Below are 22,253 nucleotides of genomic sequence, written 5' to 3'. Positions count from 1 at the left end.
TGCGAGCACCGGGGCGGCTGAAAGCGAAGGGAAGGGAAAAGAAGTGCTTTGCTCTGCGCGTGAAAACAGTAGCTGATTTTTTTTTTCCCTCCTCCCGTCTTCTTCCCGGGACTGTAATTTGACTGCTCTGTTTGGCTCGGCTCCAGAGGCAAGTCCAAGTGGTTAATCTTTCTCCCCCTCTCGCAGCCTCCGGGGGAGGAGGCAAAGAGGGGCGAGGAGTCAGCTGCAGCCCAGGGCCGGGCCGGGCCTCCCTGGGGAGGGGCCGAGGCAGCGGCGCGGCTGCGAGAGCTGCATGGAGGAGGGGAGTTTCACAAGCTCCCCTGCCCGGACGAGAGGAGGAGCAGGAGGAAGTCTGGAGATTAAACCGCTGCCCGGAGCCCGAGCGCAGGGAGGGAGCCGGGCGCGGCGGCGGCGGCGGCGCGCTGCGCGGGGGCGCTGCCGGCGCTGAATGAATTACGGGGCAGATCCCCCCGCTGTCTGCCCGCCCCGCGCTGTTGCGCCTGGAATTTAAACGGGGACGACGACGAGGACGACGACGACGAGGACGACGACGACGAGGACGAGGAGGAGGAGAGGGCGTGCGAGGGCGGCGAGAGGCTGCAGCCGCCGCAAGTAAGCGCGGCGCTTTGTTCCGGCCAGGAGCGCGGCGGGGAGCGGGGGCGTCGCCGCCGGCCCTTGCTGGGCGCCGGGGGGAGCGGGGTGCGGCCCCAGCCCGGCAGCGAGCTTTTGTGCCGCCGCCGGCCGGCACCGCGCTCCCACCGGGCGGGCTCGGGCTCGGGCTCGGGCTCGGGCTCCGGCCCCGGCCCCGGCGCTGCTTTGTGCTGGGCCGCCGCCCCGCCGGGGTGAGGGGGCATCCGCGCCCGCTAGTGCGGTGCTGTAGTGTGCCGCGCTCTGGGTTTCGTTGCGGTCTCAGGGCTTTACCAAGGCATTTTGGAGAGGCAGGCAGGGAGGGGGTTTTGCTCTTGACAAACGGTAGGATTGCACCGTGTTTCTCCTTTTGCACAGATGTTATAGCAAGCATGGTGCCTTTTGGAAAACTGTTCCAAATATCTCCATTGTTGGTGTTTTAAAACAGTGTTCATTGGATTGTGATAACTGTGGCCTGAAGGGTTTTAAAAAAGAACATGATCGATTAAGCAGCAAGAGCATGTATTTTGGGAAGGGAAGAAGGGAGAGAGGCAGTGGGAGCAGAGCAGTATCCTGTTGTTGGAAGCCTGGATATATGTCCCCATCTCCTGTCCGTGCCTCTTCCCTCCTTTTGCTGGTTGTGCTGCACAATCCTTGTCCCTCTTGCTGAATGAGATGTCCTTCAGACCTCATCCTTCAGCTAGTCAAAGAGTTGTTGTTGACAAATGCAAAGTGCTCATTTTCTTTTCTTCAAAAGCCATTGTACTCCGAGTATGAGAAGAAAAGGACCTGAAATAAACTTAGCTGTACCTTGAGTTGGCTTCTACTATGGTCTGTCTTTGGCTTCCCCTGTCCCCCTCAATTATTGAGAGACTCAAAAGCAGTGGCCTTGTTTTTTTCTTTTGATGATGTTTCTTGATACTTTAGTTATTTAATAATGCTACCTTGAGGAACTGATGACTTATAGGTGGCTTAAAAGCTGTGTAATAAGACTCTACTAATAATCTTCCTTTGTTAATGTCGTGCTTTTTTGGAGGGAGCAATCTTTGCTGCCTGAAACTTATGGTTCAGATTTCCACAAGTGTTTGTTACCCATGCCTGTAGCTAAATTTACAAAGGAATCCTGTTAGCTTGTACAAAGCTAAATCTGGCTGTAGCAACTCCTGGCTATATAATTCACTGCGGTTGGCAAGGCACGGTATAGAACTTCCTTGAGATTTATTTTTAAACTTTTTTTTTTTTTGCTGTGGCGTGTACTTGTCTTAATTTTGAGAACTTTTTACCAGTCTGCATGTGGATGCTTTGAAATGAAAACATAAAAGTTATGCTAAGGTTAGTAAATTTATTAATAGGGTGCTTGTCTTGAAAATGTGAGATGGCAGTTTGAGATCAGCCTCTTAATGAATATTGGTATTGTTCTCTGCTCTGTCCAGATGCTTAGCTATTAAACTTTGACTCTTTGCTGCTTTTCTGTGCTCTAAAGTTCCCAAACTAGAATGATGCAAAATGCTCTGAGAAATAGTTCAGTTTTAAATGGGTTCGTTTACTGGAATGTTGGCTTTCTCTTGCAGACCTAGGGAGCCCTAGGTAAGCAGCGTTGGTCTCTGGGTGGGGGGTTGTGGGTGCATTTGAGTGAAGGCATGCTGTGATACTTACAGTAGGTATTAATGTGCCACTCTTGTTACTTCGTGATTTTTCAAAAATTACTCTTAAAAAATAGTGTATAGTCAGATTGATTTGTAGGTTGTATTGTTACTTGATAACTTCTTGCAAAGACAGTATTGACTTAATTTTTAAATGTAATGATTAAGAGAAAGATAGGTAGATGTTAAGAATGTACAGCTTCAGAAATTTCCAGATAGTGAGCTTAATTTGTTGGAAACTCGCATGATTTCAGGGAGGCAACCCGATCTGCTAATATTGTGATCTGTCTTCCTTGGGCAGGATATGAGAATGCAAGTTAATTGTCCAAAGACATACTTTGAGGCTAAAGCAGTTGATTGTGAAGCCTCAATATAAACTCTGAAGCCTTGATATAAACTGTACCTAGTAGAAGAGGTATGGAGCTAACAGACTGGGTTTTCGGTATCTTTTTTATGTGGGTACAGGTTTGTTGTTTTTTGCTCTTTTTAATAACCTTTATTGTGACCTGAAAGGTTAACGCTAGAAGGGAGTTGAAAAAGCCTGCTTACTTGTTTAACAAGTGATTTAAGCTAGTCATGAGTTTGTGGCACTTTCTGCTGCTCTTACTTGCATGGGTGGGTATGATTGAACCCTCCACTGATGTAATTTTACAAGTGGCACCAGTATTAGTATTATTGCCATGCCGTTTGGAGCAGCATGCATGTTTGAAAGCTTCCTCATACACATTTGCTTGGATCACCATAAACTTGTCCTCTGCCTTTCATGTGCTTGTGACTTCTTTGCTCCAATTCAAGAAAGGCTTTTTGAATCCCATCAAGTAGATAGAGTTATGATAACTGATAAAGGTAAATGCTTGAAGTGGTGCTTTTGAATCTGCTGAATGCAAATTCTGCAGTGCAAAGTTGATCTGTTTTCTGTAACCATATAATGCTCTAACAGAACCCTAATTGTGATAGCAGCTTTTCTCATTTTACCTTACTCAAAAGATTATTAATAATAATGTTAGCCAAAATCAGTGATGTTATCAAAGAATACAAGTTGTAGGCCCTGATGAATACTTTTAAGATCAATGTAAAGACATAGCACAACAAGAATACAATTACAAACATTGAGATACTCCTGTAAAAGCTTGTTTTAATCATAATTTCTGCAAAAGAATCCATTTTTATTTGTGTGCAGAGATGTCTGCTCTGAAAATGTAAGTAAGCCTTGCTCGACTTTGTGTGTTGAAGACCAACCCAAACCCAAAACAATTCCTAACGGAGGATGCTATAAAATGTGTGGACTGACAATGGACAGGGCTTTTTTGGTATTTTTAAAATTTTTTTTAAAAAGTGTCCCAAATAAATATACTTTAACAGCTATTTAATGCACATATCAAACCATGACAGAGACTTATTCAACTGTTTTTGTTGTTGTTGGTTAGTTGGGTTTTTTTCTTATGTTCTATTGCTGCAGCAGCTGTAATTATATATGGCAGTCCGCTCAGAATGCTCCTTTGCTAATGGGGATGACGAAGATGACTTATGGCTGCTTGTTTTAAGCAGCATTTTCATTCTGTAGCATTAAAAGGGGGGGAGGGAAGGGATAGGCCAGCTCCCAACAAAATTTGGAGTGAGAGAAAGAACTGCAGGAGTGATGCTGATAGCTTAGTTGCGTACTGAGAACCTGCGTTACTGTGGTTATACAGAAAGAGTTTAGCTTTTAGGACTAGCAATTTGGAAAAAAAGTATGTGTGGGGAAAGCATTATTTATTTAAACTAAGAATGCAGAGGATGATATGGAATCTATACTTTTTCCTCCCCTGTTATAAAAGGTGCTTTTCAGAGCACTTCTCGTAGATGCTCATTTAACTGTTGATTAAGTCTTTTATCTGGGAAACTAACCAAAACTTTTTAAAGAGTTGTGCAGCATCACAATTGTGGTGGGGTTTTTTTTGTTTTTTTTTTGTTTTTTTTTAAAAAAAGCTCATACTTCCCAAACTTACGTGTTTGGTTTATTAACCATTAATCTTACAATATTTTGCAGTTCCTTTTGGTTTTAAGCCCACTGAAGTAGTATTTTCCAGTTCTTTTCTTGTAATTGCAATGTATAGAAACTTTCTTGAAAGAAGAGTTGAAATTCCATGAGAGGTCATGATTCCAAAATGTAGGTCTTTGAGAAAAGGATCGCACATCCAAGTGAGCTGGAGAACTGCAAAACTGAGGGGGAGAATAGGAGCAGAGCTAGTAAAGAAGTAAAGTCAGCCTTAGAGGTATCAACAGTACAGTAGCAACACTTAAGATTGGAAGTACTGGTGCCTCTTACACATGTGGTTAAAAATGCAAGAGGTGGACATGAAATGATTAATGACCTCCAGTTTCAGCAAAGGCTATTCATGTTAATTCCACTTCCAAAAGAGTGTGTAGGAAACTGTTGTTGTTGTTCTTTGTTCTACAGTGTTAAAAGTTTCTCTAGTCCTCTTAAGGATATAAAACATTTTTCCAGATATTGTTGTAGTATCAAGTAGGTCTGTCTGGTCTGGCTCACTAAATCAAGTTTAAATGAAGTTAGCATAACATAAGTTAACTGCAAATTTGATTACCAATGCAGGAGAAGAAAGGAGTCTAGTCAGGATGCACTGGTGAAGGAAATTGAGGGAAAAGCCACTGATACTAATTGAGGAGGCCTGAAAGAAGCAGCTATCCAAGCAAAGTTACTGGCTTCTTAAAACCTTTGTCAGCGTCTGTCTGGGCCTTCTGAAGGGCTTGAGTATGACGGTGGATGCTGTCCTTGTTCTCACTGATCGTGATGCAGAGCATTGTCATGAAACTACAGAACAAGATATCAGTTTAAACAATCTGTCTGGAGCAGAGACTTGGTGCATATGATGTGGTTTCTTTCCCTTGCTTCCACAGCAAGAACTGCACTAGTCTTTCTACAAGACCATGGGTGGTTACGCTGGTGGAAATTGCATGCATGTTTTATAAGTGTAATGAATGCGTATATCTTGGACTGGCAGCTGTTTCCCATGCACACCTGTGACTCAAATAGTACTAATTACCTTTGAATCCTGTAAGTCTTGCTTGCCTGCTCTGCCACTGATTTTCAGACCGCAAGTGGTGCCAAGCCTCTTCCGATAAGCATGTGTTCTGTAGAAACTTGCATGTGAGCCCTACCCAGATGCTTTAAAATCGAACTTAATGAATATTAACCTTGAAGTATTTGGACTTGTATCCATTCAGACATTTCAGGTCATGCCCCAGGCATTAGTATTGTGCAGCTAATGTTTCCTGCTGATAGGATGCATCCATCCTATCAGCAGAGGTATGGAGCAGAAGTAAGAAGGGTGTCACAGCAACAGTTGTTGAATCACCTGCTCAGTTGCTTACTCATAGCTGCTGTAGCCTTGATCCCTAGAGCAGGGAGGAGAAGGTTGTTTATATTGCTCTAAGGAACAGTGTGACAGCCAGCTTCCTTCCCTCGTCATGGCTGACATCTTTCAGCCTGTCATCTGGGTGTGGGCTTCAAGGTCAACTTCTGCCTCTGATCAGCCCACATATCTCCCAGGTTTAGTACATAGCCTGCATTGCTTTACTTTCTCCCTTGCTTCCGCTGGTGTTAAGTGGCGTTATCTGTAAATGCAGGCAAGTTGTCATCATTAACCTCCTATAAACTCTCCTTTGTTAAAATATTTACCAATCCCCCGCTCTCCCAAGATTAGCAACTGTCTGCTGCAGCTTTGCTGTGATTTCTACCTACCCTGTTTGGGTTTTTTTGTTTTTTTTGTTTTTTGTTTTTTTTGTTTTTTGTTTTTTTTTGTTTTTTGTTTTTTTTGTTTTTTGTTTTTTTTGTTTTTTGTTTTTTTTGTTTTTTGTTTTTTTTGTTTTTTGTTTTTTTTGTTTTTTGTTTTTTTTGTTTTTTGTTTTTTTTGTCTTGTCTTTGTAAGTTGCCTACCACAGCGAATCTAGGTTTATAGTTGGGGTTGTAAGGCACTACAGAAATACAAATAAACAGTGGCAGGATTACTTACTTTCTGCTGCTGCCACTGATCTGTGGTACTTCAATCTAAACTCATGCTGTGCTTTGCTCTAATACATGGTATTAAGGAAAAATTGTAGTTCCTTCTTTGTAAAGGATGTTGAAAAGAGATGGGTGAGATGAAGAACTCCTTATAGTGCAGATCTGTTATCTTCTCCATCACTTTGGCATGCATGAAGTTTTTTACCTGCTGTTTAAACTGCAGAAGGTTAATATCAGCAGAAACAATATTTTAGCTTGCAAGCAAGTGGAAATGCTCCAATTTGGTGTTGCTGAGATTAGTATGCTGCAACTCAAGTGTTTGTGGAACTGCGTCACTGTTTATTTCCCAGTACTTTTCATTGTCCTGATAACATAACTTGTGTTCTCAGGGAGCTGCCATATCTTAGTGTCTGAATGACATCATAGACTTCAGCCTGTTGCAAAAACATTAATTCTTCTGAAGAATCATCAGTCTTAGTCTATTTGAATAATGAAAAAAGATGCATTTAAGAGTGAGTCATGGCTGCATTTAGAAAGACAGCTTGCCCCCTCCCTCATTCACTAGCAGCACAGGATGTTTGTAATCTCCCCTCCTTTCAGTCAGCTGTCTTTGAAAATTGTCAGTCTCAAGTTGTAAATCTCTGAAGTGTTAAATCTCTGGTTTGGTCCCATTAGACAGGAGTCTGTTTTGGTCATTCTGTACTCCTGCTGCCTGAGACGGTCGGTGTCTCTGTCCTGCAGGCAGCCAGGCCACGCTCTTCACTGGGTGTAGCCTTTTACAATCCTTGCCTGGGCTGTATTGTGAAGCCTCTTCTGTTTTGTGGTAGGAGGGTTACTTCTCCCCTGTCTCCTCCCCCCAAGTTTGAACTAATTTAATCTTGTGAGCCTTTCCCAGATTTCCAGCTGAAAAACAGTAGCATCTCTTTCTCTGTCTACCTGAAGCATCAGGTATAATGTGGGCTTTTCGGTAAACCCACAGTAAGCCACCACTGAAGCATGTGATCTTTTATTCAATGAAAGATGTTAAGTAATCCATGAGGGCATCAATAGCCATTTAATCACTAAGGTTTTCTTTTGATTTATAGGACAATACCTTGGCATGTTCTTCCTCCAGTGCTTCAGATAACGTTGTTCCTAAACTGGTATCAAAAATGCCTGCACGTAGGAGAATCTGTGATAGGCAAGCTTTTCAGTTAGAAGGACCAGATTCTTTTGCAGACCTTCCCACCAAGAATCACTTTCCTCCTTCATAAAGTCTGCCAGCAGGGAAATGTGGAATAAAAGATCAAAAAGCCTTTACTTCTTTATGTGTGAAAGACAAAGTCGTTTGCTAAGGCATGAACTGTGCTGAACAGAGTTCTGAAAAATTGATCTGCTGCGTGGTGAGGCTGCCTGGTGATCTCTGTTACTTCAGCTTGCGCTTTGCCATGTTATCTGCAATCTCATTCTTTTCTAGCAGTATAACCTATTACCAACACAGGCACACCTACATGGTCATTGCTGTACATGATGACAATGTCCCTGTTGTCCTTAAGTCTCACAGCTCAGCTGTGGAGTGTTCTTCCTGCTACTCGATGTACAGTGCCGATCTGAGAAGAAGAAAAAAAAAAAAAAAAAAAAAAGGCCAAATTGAAGAGTCTCTTCCTGCAATTCTGCAGCAGAGTGTCCCGCTGACAAAACCTCCTGTTCCTGATGTATTTGGCTTTTGCAGCCCTCAGGTCCCTCCCAAGGAATTTGTTCACCCAGAGCACAGCATAGACACTGACTTTGATTCCCACAAGGCCAAAGCAATGCAGAGGCATTTTCTTCTGCCCTGTGCTGGTGGGAATTTTGACCCGATGGGACACATGATGCACACAGCTGGACATGGAGGAGAAGGGGGTTCTTTCACACACCACTATGCGCTGTTGAGGTAGGATAGGAGCTGTGGCTGCTTTTCAAGGAAGAATTCTGGAAAATAAACCCATGGATATCTGGTTTGCTGTCTTCACCAGAAAAGCTGGTGTTCAGCCTTTGGCACTGGGGACCTGTTGCTTTCTAGTCTCTTTTATCTCTAGGGGGCAGTGCTTCCATACACACCTGACAGGCTCGCCTGGCTGCCCTAGCTGTGTGCCTCTGCCACCTAGTCAGGCTCCCAGAGGGGATGGGTACCAGGGCCAGCTGCCTGCCTCTTAACTGCCTCTGCCCTGTGGTGATGGGTATTCTGCCTGCTATATACTTCTTTTTTTTCCCCCCTTTTCCTTTTCTTTAAATCCATGCCTCTGCTGCATGAAGAGTCCTCTCTGTTTTTTGCAGGGGATCAGAGTGCTGCTTTTTTGTTGTTGGTTTTTTGTTTGTTTGTTTGTTACAAGCTTGAGTCATATCAGCAGGTTGTTACTTTCATACTTGAGCCAGAGTTACCTGTCTGTGCCTATACCTGCTGATATACTGATTTCTTTCCTGGGGACAGCTTGAGGTAATACCAGGGATGGTTAGGAGGAGTTCTTTCTCCTGGCAGTGGCACACTCTTAGCTGTTGACTTTCTCGTGTAACTCTGCCTTTGTGTCCTTCACTGTTGTGACTGAGTAAAGGAAACCCTAGGAGCACTGCGCACATTTGACCCGTGCAACTAACTTAATAAATCTGGGAAAGCACTCAGGTGATTGCATGTGGAATAAATCCAGTTTCTTGGGAAGTGTCAGGCTTTCTGTCCATTCACCACAGTTATGTCATGCACTGAGGAGGGGCTTCAGCATGTGGCCTTCCCTTGATGCTGGAACAGGCAAATTGCTTTCCTTGGCCAGAAAGGTTGGGCTCCAAGTACCAATACATTACTTGGTAATAATCACGCCCAATAAATTCTTACTTTAGTCCTCATTGCCGGTGATTAAACACAGACTGTGGTTTGCTGTCTGATAAATGTGAACTGCTACTAAGATTTTTGTCAGGTTTTTGTAATGTATCAATATATGGAATTGTTTGAGAAGAGTATTTGTTTTAAAATACTATAGTAAATGTTGACACCAGTCTATTATGTGGAAAATGCAGTATGATCCAAATGGTAAGGATGGAGTTGTCTGGATGTGAGGTATGATTTAGTATGGTTGGGGACCAGATAAAAGCAGGGATAACTTTAATAAATTGATCAAATATTTTGACATGCCACTTGGAGTGACTGGAATCTGCTTAATTGCATTCCACAATCTTACAAATTATACATAGTAGTGTGGCCTTGGCTTATTTTGGTCTTTTCCATCAACAGAATTAGGGCAGGGAGGTTGAAGAGCAGAGATCTTGAAAGTCAAAAATGTATTTGTTTGAGGGAACCAGTTTGCTGGAAGAAAGCAAAAATGTTAGCCTTTCACTCAGCACCTTGGTTTTGGACCAGTAGTATGTAGCACAAAATGGTTATGTGTCACTTATGCTCCTTAGGAAAACTGAGATGAGGATGATTTCAGACTCCTATGAGAATAACAAAAACCACTTGCCCTTTTGCTGTAAATTATTTTGGCTGCCTCCCATTCAGTGTGTATCCAGAAAAAGAAACTTGATTTAGCAGAGTTTCGAAAGAAAGATAGTTTTCAAGTTTCTGAGCTTTTCATTTTATGTTACAGTGAAATCTCTCCAGGTGCCAGAATGTTTTACATAGAACAGCCAGTCATTATGGTCCAAGTGAACTTAAATATACCTCTGTATTTGAGTGTGGGTTTCTTTGGAGGTTTTGTTTAACTTGGTCCTGTAGAATGCTGCTTCCCCCCCCCCCCCCCCCCCCCAAGTAAGAACTCATGCTTGCTAGGTGTATCTGTTACTAAGATCTCAAATCTCATATATCCTCTAAGAGAGTGATTAAGAGTGTAAAGCTTTTTGATTAATAATTGTGATACATTTCCAGAGTAACTAAAGCTATTTTAAAACATGTAAACTTTTTCTTCCAGGTGAAATAGAAATTGCAGTACAACTCACAATATAATGGATAATGAATTTATTTAAGTGGACATGCGTGTGTTTTCTTTGCAATAGTGTGGAATGTTTTTTATAGTGATGTTTGAGAAATAAAATTTATATTTGGCCTGATTGGTCAAAAATGTCACAGGATGAAAAAAACATTTTCCTTTCAGATTTTCCTCTTATATATCATGATAAAACCAAAATCTGTAGAAAGCTTTCTTGGAAAAGCTAACGAGCTAAAGTGTATTGATAGAAGCTCACTCTACAGCATACAACAGATGGTGTTTTAGTTTGTTCTGATGTGATTATAGGACCCTGGCTGAAGTTACTGATCCAAAGGCTTTGAAAGGCCACTGGGTGCTCTGGAGGTTAGCAAATGTGTCTCTGCTTTCTGCCAGTAATTTTACTCAGGAGCTAAGAAGCCATTATCAGTGAAAGTTTTATCAAACTAGAGTGCCCATATAAAAAGTTCATGTTTCTTCAAATTTACTTGGCTTCTTGATTTTAAAATATATTTATTTATTTATATTTAAGTGGTCATGACTACCCCTACTTCATATGTTTTGACAATCTGGCTCTTTTTAGGGTTCTTAAAGAAACTGCTTTCTCTGGCAATTGAAATGGAGACCTTTCCCTCTGGAGGGTTTTAGAATAAAAAACTTACATGGACTAAATGGAAAGTAGGATGGTAATTACAGCTCACTTTGTATTTTTGGCTTTGTTTTAATTTACAGTCTGAGGTGCAGTTAGGTAGGTGGGCATTTGAGTGTTAATGACTGCTATGGTCTAATCACAGGAACCTAGTAAAATTACTTTTGTATTTCCCTCTTCAGGTGCACAAAAATGTTAGTGGAGGCTATTCCATGCTTTCAGTTGCAAGTAGAAAAAAAAATAAATGCTGTAGTTAAAAATTACTAATGTTCATGTCACTCAGTGATACTAAAAGAGAAATAGATACTCCTTTAATCTGTGAAGCTGTCTTGTAGTGTTCAGTGTTGGTTTATTGTTGTAAATTTAGCAACTGGATGGGGGGGGAAATGTATTGATACTTCATGAAAAAGCATCTCTCCATTGATGGAGTAGCGTTTTTGTACTTAAATCTGTAGATGAATGTCATGCCACATTAGCAAGATTGAATCAATTGTATTGCTGTTTAAGTTGAAAGTAGATGAATATTTTTTTAAATGGATTTTTTTTTTTTTAATATAAAGTCTTGCCTGTTTAGGGTTTGGTTTCCCTAGACCAAATTAACTTGAAGGCTCAGCAGGGATTCTGTTTATTTTGGCATAGGAACAAGCATTGGGCAGAGCTTCCTGGTCTCAAACTGGTAATGGTAAGAGGCCTCTGCAATGTCCCCAGCCAGCTGAATGCCTGAGGTATTTTGCCATACAGGAAATCAATTGCAGTTGAATGTGCACAGTTTCTACTCCAAATATATAACCATACCTTCTGATGACATAAAAAACTAAAAAAACCAACCAACCGACCATCCAAGAACAAAAAACCCCCTGCTTTTTATCCAGTCTTATGTTCAATAACTCCTAAAAAGTTCAGAGCAAGAACATCTGACGTTCTGTTTCTGTGGAGTCTTCCCTGTCACATTTGGCTGAGTTGTAAGCACAGGAAGTTATGGCAGAGAAGTAAGATAGATTTCTCCTGAAGTGCTATAGAATAGGTAAACCTAAACTGATGGTTTATAGAAATGAAAATGATAACAATGGTACGTTTGATATCCTTGTTCAGTTCCTAACTGATACTCTGAATGATATTTCGAAGCTGGGGACGGTTGGGTAATGAGCAAAGGAAATCAGTTCTTTCCTTTGTTAAATCAAGACACGCTTGTTTTCAAAGGCTTCAGAACAGGGTAATGAATGGTGCTATAAAGAGCTTGCACCACAACTGTGTTAAAAGCGTTGCCTTTTGTTAAGTGCTAGAGGAAACAGTGTTTTGATCTGGATATATATCATGTTTTTCTGGCTGCTTGAGAACATCTAGATCAGATGCAGGTACCAGACAGATATCAGAAGATGACTTACGGCTCTGATTTTGCTTGAGCAGCTAGTGATATGTTCTTATGCTACTCATCAGGAAAGGGAGGATTCATTTTGGATAGGGGCCTCCAGAGATTAATTTAAAGATGCTTACGTTTAAAATCAATGTTAGCAATTTCTAGAAGGAGCATGGCCTGTAGCTCTCAGAGTTTAGAGCTTGGGAATCCAGGTGTTTTCCCACAGACTTAAAATGTGACCTTAAATAAACTGTTTGACTGAGATTTTGAACGTATGTAGGTGCTCACAGAGGTAGTAAGACTCTTAATGAGATTTTCAGAATTACATTAGTATCTAATTCCTGTTCAAAAATCTGACTCTATAGTCTTTATGAACAAGAATCAGCCCATGCTGCATTTTATCCAGTTACTCCATAAGGCAAAATGCAAAAGCAGTCCTGTGAGCGCGGCTTACATTTCATAAATCTGGATGAGTGTGTCCCCCTCAGTGGATTATGGAGTTGTGCTCTGTTTTACCTTTTCTCTTATTCCATAAATTTCACATTCTTTTCTGCAGAATGCAGTAGAGTCAACAGAAGAGAAGAAAAGTGACTCCACTTTGCCTAACCTAAAGCAGACTTCTTTCGTGAGTGCTCTACCACGTAGATTTTATTTATTGATTGATTTTACTTATTTAAGGAAAGAGACCATTTTTGCTATGCCTCTTGCTGAGATTAATACAGTTGACATTTAGTGAGCATACTTCAAGTTAACCATAAAACTGCTTAATATGCAAATCCCAAATAGCTGTATGTATAATATAGGCCTGAAATGTTAAAGTTGACCAAGCTGGCAAATTTCCTTGATGTGCATGCTAGTGGGGTTTTATGCTAATAAAATTGTCTAAATTTAGCTGGGTGGTTTTTTTGGTGGTTTTTTTGGTGGTTTTTTTGGTGGTTTTTTTGGGTACCTAAGCAGTTAGAGGAGGTTAAATCTTCAATTTTAGCATTGGTTTCTTACTAAAGTTTTGCTTAATTGCACGATTCCTTCTTTTTGAAGTTAGAAGTGCCATTTTTACGGAGAAGGAATGGTCTTTTAATTAAGCAAAGTACTAGGGCTTTAGAAGTCTGGGACTTACTTCTGTGCTCTCCAGAGTTTTCCTGTATTGTTTATGTCATTTTGAAACAAATTGACTATTCTGTCTGAGTTTATATATACTTTTTTTTTTAGGGGTTTCATGTTGTTTATATACTCTTATTGCCTGAAGGTCTTGGGGGACCTGAGGAACTTTAGGAAAAGCAGATTTAGATGCCTTAAAATGCTTCCTGAATAGAACATCCAATTTCACTCAGTCAGCTATCTAAAACAAATTAACTTTCCAGACATTTTCACAGTTGGGCTGGTTTGAAGCTCCACAGTAAATGTTCAACAAAAGCATAGATTTAGGCAAGGTTCCCTTCTCCTTCCTTTCCCCCACTCTTAGAAATTTCACACTCCCAATGCCAACCCAAAGGAGCCATCTCATCTCTCTGAAGGAAGAGGGTATTCAGTGACGGGCTTTGTGGATAACTGCACAAACGCTGGTATTTGGAAAAACTCAATGACTTATAAATAACCTACTTTGCTCCTTCCAGATGGAGTATATAATGCTGAAACCAGTACAGGGTGGATTAGTATCCCCTCTGCAGGTCATAGAAGCCAGCGGCAGTTAACACAATTTTCTTTCCCTCCGCCTCCCCCCCCAACTAATGTGTTATATTAGGACACTAAGTAATAATACTTATTCTTCCCTACTGATAGTAGGGCTTTTTCGTAGTATGTATTGATGGTCCAGTTGCATTCAAATACCTATGCCATTTTAAGATGGTGGCAATTTTATAGCAGATCCAATATACTGAGGCTACATAGCTTTAATAGATATGTATGCTATGCAATTCTGCTAGTTCCTTTAAAGCTTGCATCTGATATACATTAGAGAGATCTTACTGCTCTTTGGATCCAAAGGATAAGAGTCTATGTAAGTAGTAAAGCATTTTGGAGAGGCTGAAATAAGAAAGAACAGAAAATTGTCTTCAGTATTTTCTTGGAATAGTAAGATTTGAATAATTTACTGCATGTTTTGGTATACATTTAAAAAGTGGTATGACCTAAACTGAACACATTTGTTGCCTATGTTATTTGCTCTTAGTTAATTACTAGCATATTTTCTTGTCTGCAAGTGTGGGGTAACCATATCTTTTAAAGCTCTACTCATCAAAATGTTTTATTTATTTAGCATGACATTTGCACACATTAAAATGCATGTTAAGTATTTGCTCAGTGACCTTTGAGAGTGAGTAATTTGTACAAATTCCCCCTCTCCTCAGTACACATTTCACTTAAAATCTACTGCTTGACCTTCCTTCAGGTTGTGGTGATATTAATGTGTTTCCATGATTAAACAGAAAAACTAAAATAGAATGTCAGTCTCAAATAATATTTTTGCTGAAAGCTGAGATAACATGGCTTATACATATATGTAAGGAAGCAGAGGATTTCCTAAAGTCCTTTGGGAAACGTGGCAGACAAACATACAGTTTGAAGTGCATCAGAAATACTGTTGTATCAACAGAACTGGAGTGTGAGAATGTATCTGCTGAAGGGATAGGTCATTCAACCACTAGATGAAGTGTATATAATATGGAATTAATTTCATGGGGTAAAGGAAAGAAAACTAAAATATGGTGAGTGATGCCCTTTAAAAGGGATAGCTTAATTGTTTGGGCAAATACAGCTTTTTAGGGCTGGATGTTAGCTCTGTACCAAAAAAACCCATCCAACAATAATTTTGCCAAATTTGCTTAATGTGCCAGAGAATTAAGTCTGAAAGTTTTAGAAAATTTGCATTCTGAAAAAATTTGGAGGTGGGGGGAAAAAAAGATATTTTTATGAAATAGATTTATATTTTGCTGTTACCATTTGGCTTATCTAGCAATTTTGCATTTTTAATTGTTTCAGTAAATTGCTGTTTAGAATGCACTGATCTTTCAAAAGAATTAATTAATGTGGGCCTTAGTAGCTCTTAAAATCATGACCTCTGTAGCTGAGGAAGAAACATAAGATTGACATACTTGTTCTAGGAATTCAGAATGTATTTTAATATGGAGTTTGTGTATGCTAAAGGTCAGCACTTGTCAATAAACAAAAATTTCCTTGAGCATCTGTGCATCACTAAATTCTTTGTTTAGGCCATGTCTTTAATGGCTTGTGAGCTTGAAAATCTGCGTGGGGGTGGAGAGGAATGACGCATGCCCACATGTAAGCTTTTCTGTAAGTCTGTTCTATTTTTGGTATGTAATGGAGTAGAGGTACAGTGTGAGAATAGGGATTTGGTTGTGATGTGAAGGGCTATGAAAGGGTGTTTCTGGCAGACAATGCCTACCTGGTTCTTAGGGCAGTTGCCTTAGTATCCATGGGAATATTCAGAGGTAAATTTAGCATACTAAATTAGGACCTAATACCTTAATTAAGGCTAGCAGTTTTGAATAAATTTCCTCCAAGTTCTTTGTTGCTGATTGCAGTCAGACTGCAGTAGACATAAAGCACATCCTTACAGTGTTTTGTTACTGACAATTTTATTAAAGCTGTTGTTCCAGTTCAGAATAACAAAGCTGATCAGTGAACATAGTCTTTAACAGAAATATTCACAGATCTAACTGGATTTCTCAAAACACTAGCCCAGACAGTTTATGCTAGTGACCTATTGACAGTCTAAAGTTTGTACATCTAGACTAACAGCTTCATAAAAACTGTGATAACTGTTTTCCAAAAATGTCCTTGTTATTTGATAAAACATCTTTACCAGATGCTGCTTGTTCATCTTGTCTGTTTACACTAGGATTTTATTGCTGTGAAAAAGATTAAATGAAAAGAATTACCTGGACAAATTTGGGGTAAATACAATTAGGATTTTGTATATTCTGTGGTCAAAATGAATTTTCTTGGGGGGGGGGGGGAATTCATATATTAAGATGTTAAACAAAAAAATCTCAGCTGTATCTTAAATTTCAAATCCACAAACACAAGCTCATTCACCCCTGTCTTCCCCCTAAGTGGTCAGTCCTTTCCCGCTGACATCTCCTATTGTTGCAGTCAAATGATCAAGGAAAAGTGTGTACTTCCTTTTGTGTCCGGTAGATAGCAGTTCTTAATTGATGGCTGCTACTTTCTTTCTGACATAAAGGAAATGAATGGGCAGTAGTGATTATTGCACATCTGTTGTTTTCTGTTGAGCATCCTGTACAGCAGTGAAGCTGTCTTGAAGACTTTTTTTCTGCCCCCCCTTCCCTCCTCCCGCCACCCCCTTCAGGACTAGTTAATAGAGGGGATGTGGGTGACATGTGACAGTATTGTTCCCTTGTCACAGGTGTAGCCAGAACAGAAAAACAAATCACAAGGTGGAGCAGAATGACTTGTTTATGTTTTCCAAATAGGTCTATTTCCCCCAAAACCCCACATCTTTTAAAGGCTTCAGGGACGGACTGCGTTTTGATTACGCAGTATAGGTCATGTCTTCATAGTGTAGTCAACTGCATTGTAGGTGTAACACTTCAAAATAATGCTGAATGTGGCTTCCTCTGGGGGAAGGGAAAAACAAAATAGAGTATACACCAAGGATATAAAGGTTGAAACATTCATGTTGCTTTCACTACGATTTCTAGGATGCAGATTTTAAGCCCATTAGATCTTTTTCCATCTGCTTGGACGTCTTTTGCTTGGTGTGTTGTTGCAGCATAACTCCAAGGAGAGCTGAGCAAACCTTAGATACAGGTGTCGGGAGTTCTTTCTTCGCTTCAGCCTCCCTGGTGTCTCGGAGGGGGCCTGGGGATGGAGCCAGTGGACCATCCTTGCCTGGTTTTACAGACTGTGGAGAAGGAAGTGTGCTGGACAGAGGGGCAGTGAAGTATGGAAAGGGGCAAGGGTGAGCAGAAGGGGGCTTGAAGATAGGAGGGGAGGAGAAAAGTTTGGGAGAGCAGTTGAGATATGAGAATGGAACATATGGGTGAAATAGGTACAAGGTGGTGGTGGAGTGTACCAGAGCTTGTTGCTAGCGTGACATGGGGGACACTCTTCTTCATGGCTCTTGTACTGTAAAGGAGTGAGTGAAAGTGGGGTGTATGCAAGTTAGTGGCCGCCTTCTGTGCAAACCTAGAGTGTATTTACGGGAAACCTTTTTGTTCTCTTTTACTGCACTAAGTACGTTAAAGACTGCTAATTGAAAGAGCTCTGTAAATCAGAATCCTTACCACTGAATGTTGTTTATTCCTGGTGGACAACAAGTTGACCATGAGCCAGTAATGTGCCTTGTGGCCAAGAAGGCCAATGATATCCTGAGCTGCATTAGGCAGAGCATTGCCAGCAGGTTGAGGGAGTTAATCCTCCCCCTCTACTCAGCACTGGTGAGGCCACATCTGGAGTACTGTGTCCAGTTCTGGGCTCCCTAGTGCAAGAGTACTGCAGCCATTGGAATGAGTCCAGTGAAGGGCTACTAAGATGATTAAGGTCCTGGAGCCTCTCTCCTTTGAGGAAAGGCTGTGAGAGCTGGGCCTGTTCAGCCCAGAGAAAAGAAGACTGGGGGGGATCCTATCAGTGCGTATAAGTATCTGAAGGGAGGGTACAGCAAGGATGGGGCCAGACTCTTTTCAGCAGTGCCCAGTAATAGGACAAGAGGCAACAGGCACAAACTGAAACACAGGAAATTCTGTCTGAACATGAGGAAAAACTTCACTGTGAGGGTGACAGAGCACTGGAACAGGTTGCCCAGAGAGGTTGTGGTGTCTCCTTTCTTGGAGATACTCAAAAGCTGTCTGAACACAATCCTGGGCAGTGTGCTCTAGGTGACCCTGCTTGAGCCAGATGATCTCCAGAGGTCCCTTCCAACCTCAACCATTCTGTGATACATTCATTTCTTCCTTTTGCTTCCATCATGTTTAATTGCAGCATTTCTTTTAAGCAAGGTGCCAGTAGCCTGCTTTTACACAGTCTAAATATTTGGATGCTTTAACTGACAGTGTTTATGTTGAGCTTGGACAGGGCTGGTCAGCTAAAGTTAGTACACAAGAACAGTGCTGCCCTCTTCCCAGCGGGTTTCTGAAGTTTTTCAGATAAACTGTTTTTTCAGCTTGCTCTTGTCACTGGCTATTGCAAGGGCTTCTCTGCTCCTGCCCTGTGATCTCCCATAACAGAGGAGGTGTAGATACACAGTTTTGCATCTGTAAGATGCTTTTAGCTGGAAGCTTATAGCCTTTATTAAGTTAAATGTGTTTTGCAAAAAACAGTGTATATGGCCACTAGAGATAGGAAAAGTGAGTAAGAATATGCCATGCCATAGTCATCAACAGAGATGAATACCAAATTCACAACATCATAAATGTCTCAGGCTGCAGTTAATGCCCCAGTGATATATGTGCCTTTACGGTGTTGGCATAAAAACTGTATCAAAAGTGTGACCCCTCCCTTGCTCTGGTTTCCACCGCCAGCTTGCAAACAATGAGGAGTAATTGATTGCATAATAATCCAACATAGTTAAGGTTAAACTTTTATCACTTGCTCTTTTTCCGTGTGAATGTGAACTGTTTTTATTTTAGAAAGCATGACTATATCTGTTCCAGACAAATACATGCAGATGAACTACTGATGAAATGTACATGTACATTCAGATCAAATATAAAATGAGAAATTTTCAGATTTCTGGAAAAACAGGGACCATAAAAACAATTTTAAGTTGGGTTTTTTGGTCATTCTAGTTGTAAAGCTGATCTTTTTTTATTTATTTTTTTAAATTAATCTTGTCCAAGGGTAATTTAAGCAGTTAAATAATCCTTTGCTTTCTGAATGAGATGCACAGAGACTCTGTTCATGCCTCCAAAGCCTTTTAAATGTTTAGTCTATCCCCATAGGATTTTGGACTTATCTTGCATCTGTTGGCAAGCATTATGTTGTAGCTAAATATTAGTCATGGCAGCAACCAAGTAATACAGGATAAATCCACAGAATCAATTGAAATCTATTTGCACAAGCATTTGTAAATTCCATTTCATAGGTCTCTTAAAGGGACACTGTTAGCATATTACACTTGAGAAACAATTTTACAAGTGAAGCTGGTTAGGAGTCCTTCAGCCAATATTTTATTGGAAAATGGCAGTTTATTGAAAACAGAATGTTTCACACAAACATACTGGTTTTAACAAAACTATCGGCAAGAGAAATTTCTGAGATACAGTATTGTAAGAAAATATGGACCAGTTCTGTGGAGGAGTAGCAATGTAATTTAAAACTAAAGCAAATTCTTTCTCCCTCTGGGTTGTTCTGTTGCTGGTTGGGCTTTTTGTTGGTTATTGTTTTGATTACAATCTTCCAGAGTTCGCTACCTCTTCCTCACAAAGAGCATGGATGCTTTCAAAATTCTACCTTTTTTTTTCCTCCCATGAGGTAGAAAGATAGCTTTGTAGCTGCTTCTTGTGTATTGATGTTCCTTTGTGGAAGTTGCTCGTATTGAACAAGTTTTTCTTCCTTTGTTTTACTGTGAACAGTTTGCCTATTTTTCGTGACAAAATATTCACCTTATTCCTTTTTGTTCTCCATTTGACATGTATTAAGATGTCCACTGATGATTCATCAAAGAAGTTGAGACCTACTCCAAATTCTTACAAATTTGGTTTGAGTCCTTTCTTCTTCTTTTCTTCTTATTATTATTATTTTGGGTCTAAATTGTGTTGCTTATGTAATAGACACCATAACTGCCTGCTTCTTTATTGGACAACACCAGTTCAAAGCTTTAATAATCTTCATGATGAAGTGAAGCTGAAGCCTTTCGAAAGACTTGTTTCCTCAGTTCCAGAGTAGAGAGCTTTTGATCAAATGGGTTACAGGATAATTGAAGAAGTTGTGCCAATTCTGTCTAGAATCTAAAGCAAAATTATCATCAAACTTTTCTGTGTTTATTCTGGGAATAAATTCATGGTTTTAAAATTTGCCTCATGCATCAATATTTATGAAAAATTCTATTAAACTGGACTTTAAACTGTATATTATAATTTAAAATTTTGTCGTCTCACTGAAGCACATCTGTTAACACAAGCTCTAACGCTATTAATTTGGATGGGACAATGGGCTCTTTATGAATTGGGTAGGATTAGTCCATTTAAATTAGTTTGCTCCTGAATTAATGATGATCGAGGGTGGGAAGTTTGGAATAATGACCATCTGCTGTGTTGGTAAAGGCCAGCAGACTTCAAGAGATGCTGACGACTTTGTAACTCACTTCTGCTAACGGTAATATGTGTGTTGTTATGCATAGAACAAAGAAACAAAAGCTGGGTGAAAGTATAAAATTCAGATCAGGAAAATAATTGTTCTGTGAGAGGACTGTCTTCTCAAACTTTGTAGTGTGTTTTGGGGTTTTTGTTTTTCCTTGGAAAAACAGTCATTTTGGTTGTAGACCCAGTGGCCCCATTTTACCAAGCGTGAGCTGCCTCTGTGAGGGAGCAGGGGTGGAAGTTGCCTGCTCCGCCACTGGTGTTGAGAGTGCTCAGTGACTATTTTGCCAGAAGAGCACAAAATCCTACCAACCAAACATCATTAACTATTATCTTCTGTTTCTGCAGTTCTGGAAACAGCTGTTTTTTGTTGTGGTTTGTTCCTCACAAGAGATGAGAGGCATAAAAACTAAGGGTTTTTTTCACTTTAGGAACAGGAGAAGCCCCACATGTGAGTGCTGTTGCACTTCATCGGCTGTGATGCAACAGGGCATGCATGGGAATCGAATGATTCCCCCAACTCTTTCTGTGCTGCTACTTGTTCCATGCAGCCAGGTTGCAACCCAAGATGTTTAAATTCCTGAAGTAGTAATTCTTATAAAGCTGCTTTACAGTCTTTCAACGCTGAGAGCAGTGTGCATTTCTTGATATTATCAAATGCTATTTTTGTCTTGTCTGTGTCCTTCTTAGGTGCCAGGATATACATACTTGAGTAAATTCCTTAGTGTAAATAACTGTGACAAAGGCATGTTTAGGGTTTTCTTTTTGAATTGCCCTGCATAAGCAGTTTCCTCACCCGGTTACTTGGATTTTGGTCTTCAAGGTGAATGTCACAAGTCTGTTGCGTGCTTGCTGGAAATGAGATTAGTATTTGGGGTTTTTCCTTAAACCAAACTTGGCAGTAATAATAGAAAAATCCATGCTTCATTCTGTGCATGTGGAAAGCATAATGTAAATAAATATTTACATTACATCTATTTATATATAATGTTTTACTATCTATGTAGTGATGTACTTCCTGCAGTTGATCTTTATCAGTAAAAGTAAACATATAATTTTCCCTTGATAATTCTTGTGTGTTAATCTAGCATTGCAAACCTGTGTTCTCAAAGATACTGTTTGTGATAGATGTCTTCAAGATGCCAGTGTCACAGTGTTTGGATTTGATAGGATGAATTAAAAGAGGGAAAACTTCTGAAGCATGCTTTATGCTCTATGTAAGTATTGGTGTTTAATTTATGCTGTTTGGATACAGTCTTTTCACTGCAGTCTACAGTAGCAGGCTCAGATTTACCAATAAGATACGTACAAAAATACATGTATTCTGAAAACAATGTTCCTAGCCCAAATATTTTAACAATCCTTGTATATAATTCTATAGCCCTGATGACTCTTAGGGAAGCTATCATAGTCTGTTTTGCCTTCTAACTTAGCAAATAATGCATTTTCAGCCCTGCTGCTTTCTTTTTCACTTTGCTTCTCTGCCTTAAAGTTTCTGCTAGTGCCCAAAAGGAAATGGGGGAGGGGGGGGAAAAAAAGGCTTCTGCTAGCTCCACTAGCTTTTGCTTTGCAGAAACAGCAGGATAGCATGGGAAAGAGACTTAACCCCACGTAGGTGTTGGAGCTACTCCCTCATGAACCAGATTCGTGATTTGATTTTGGACTCTGCTGAAACCAAAGTTGACAAGAATATGGAGAGGGGGGCAGAGCGGAGGCAGAACAGAAATTTCTATCTGGGAATAAAATCTCTATTTATTTATTAAATAAAT

General features: G+C 40.3%; 1 protein-coding gene across 4 annotated transcripts in view; it reads left to right on the top strand.

Annotated features, from left to right (window-relative positions):
• Positions 1 to 456: 456 nt before the first annotated feature.
• Positions 457 to 22,253, top strand: part of PLEKHG1 (pleckstrin homology and RhoGEF domain containing G1) — a 152,722-nt gene continuing 130,925 nt past the window's right edge. The window contains exons 1-2 of one of the 4 annotated variants that reach the window (XM_064509158.1): positions 569 to 612; positions 12,765 to 12,833. The gene's annotated coding sequence lies outside the window, so the exon portion shown is untranslated. Of the gene's footprint in view, positions 613 to 12,764; positions 12,834 to 22,253 lie in introns of those variants that run through there. The other 3 variants (XM_064509160.1, XM_064509157.1, XM_064509159.1) reach the window with 3 other exon arrangements.

The sequence above is a fragment of the Dromaius novaehollandiae genome, chromosome 3 (genome assembly GCF_036370855.1).
Source record: "Dromaius novaehollandiae isolate bDroNov1 chromosome 3, bDroNov1.hap1, whole genome shotgun sequence".
Taxonomy (NCBI): Eukaryota; Metazoa; Chordata; class Aves; order Casuariiformes; family Dromaiidae; genus Dromaius; species Dromaius novaehollandiae.
The sequence above is the reverse complement of the archived record's forward strand: the minus strand, read 5'-3'. Positions and strand labels throughout refer to the sequence as shown.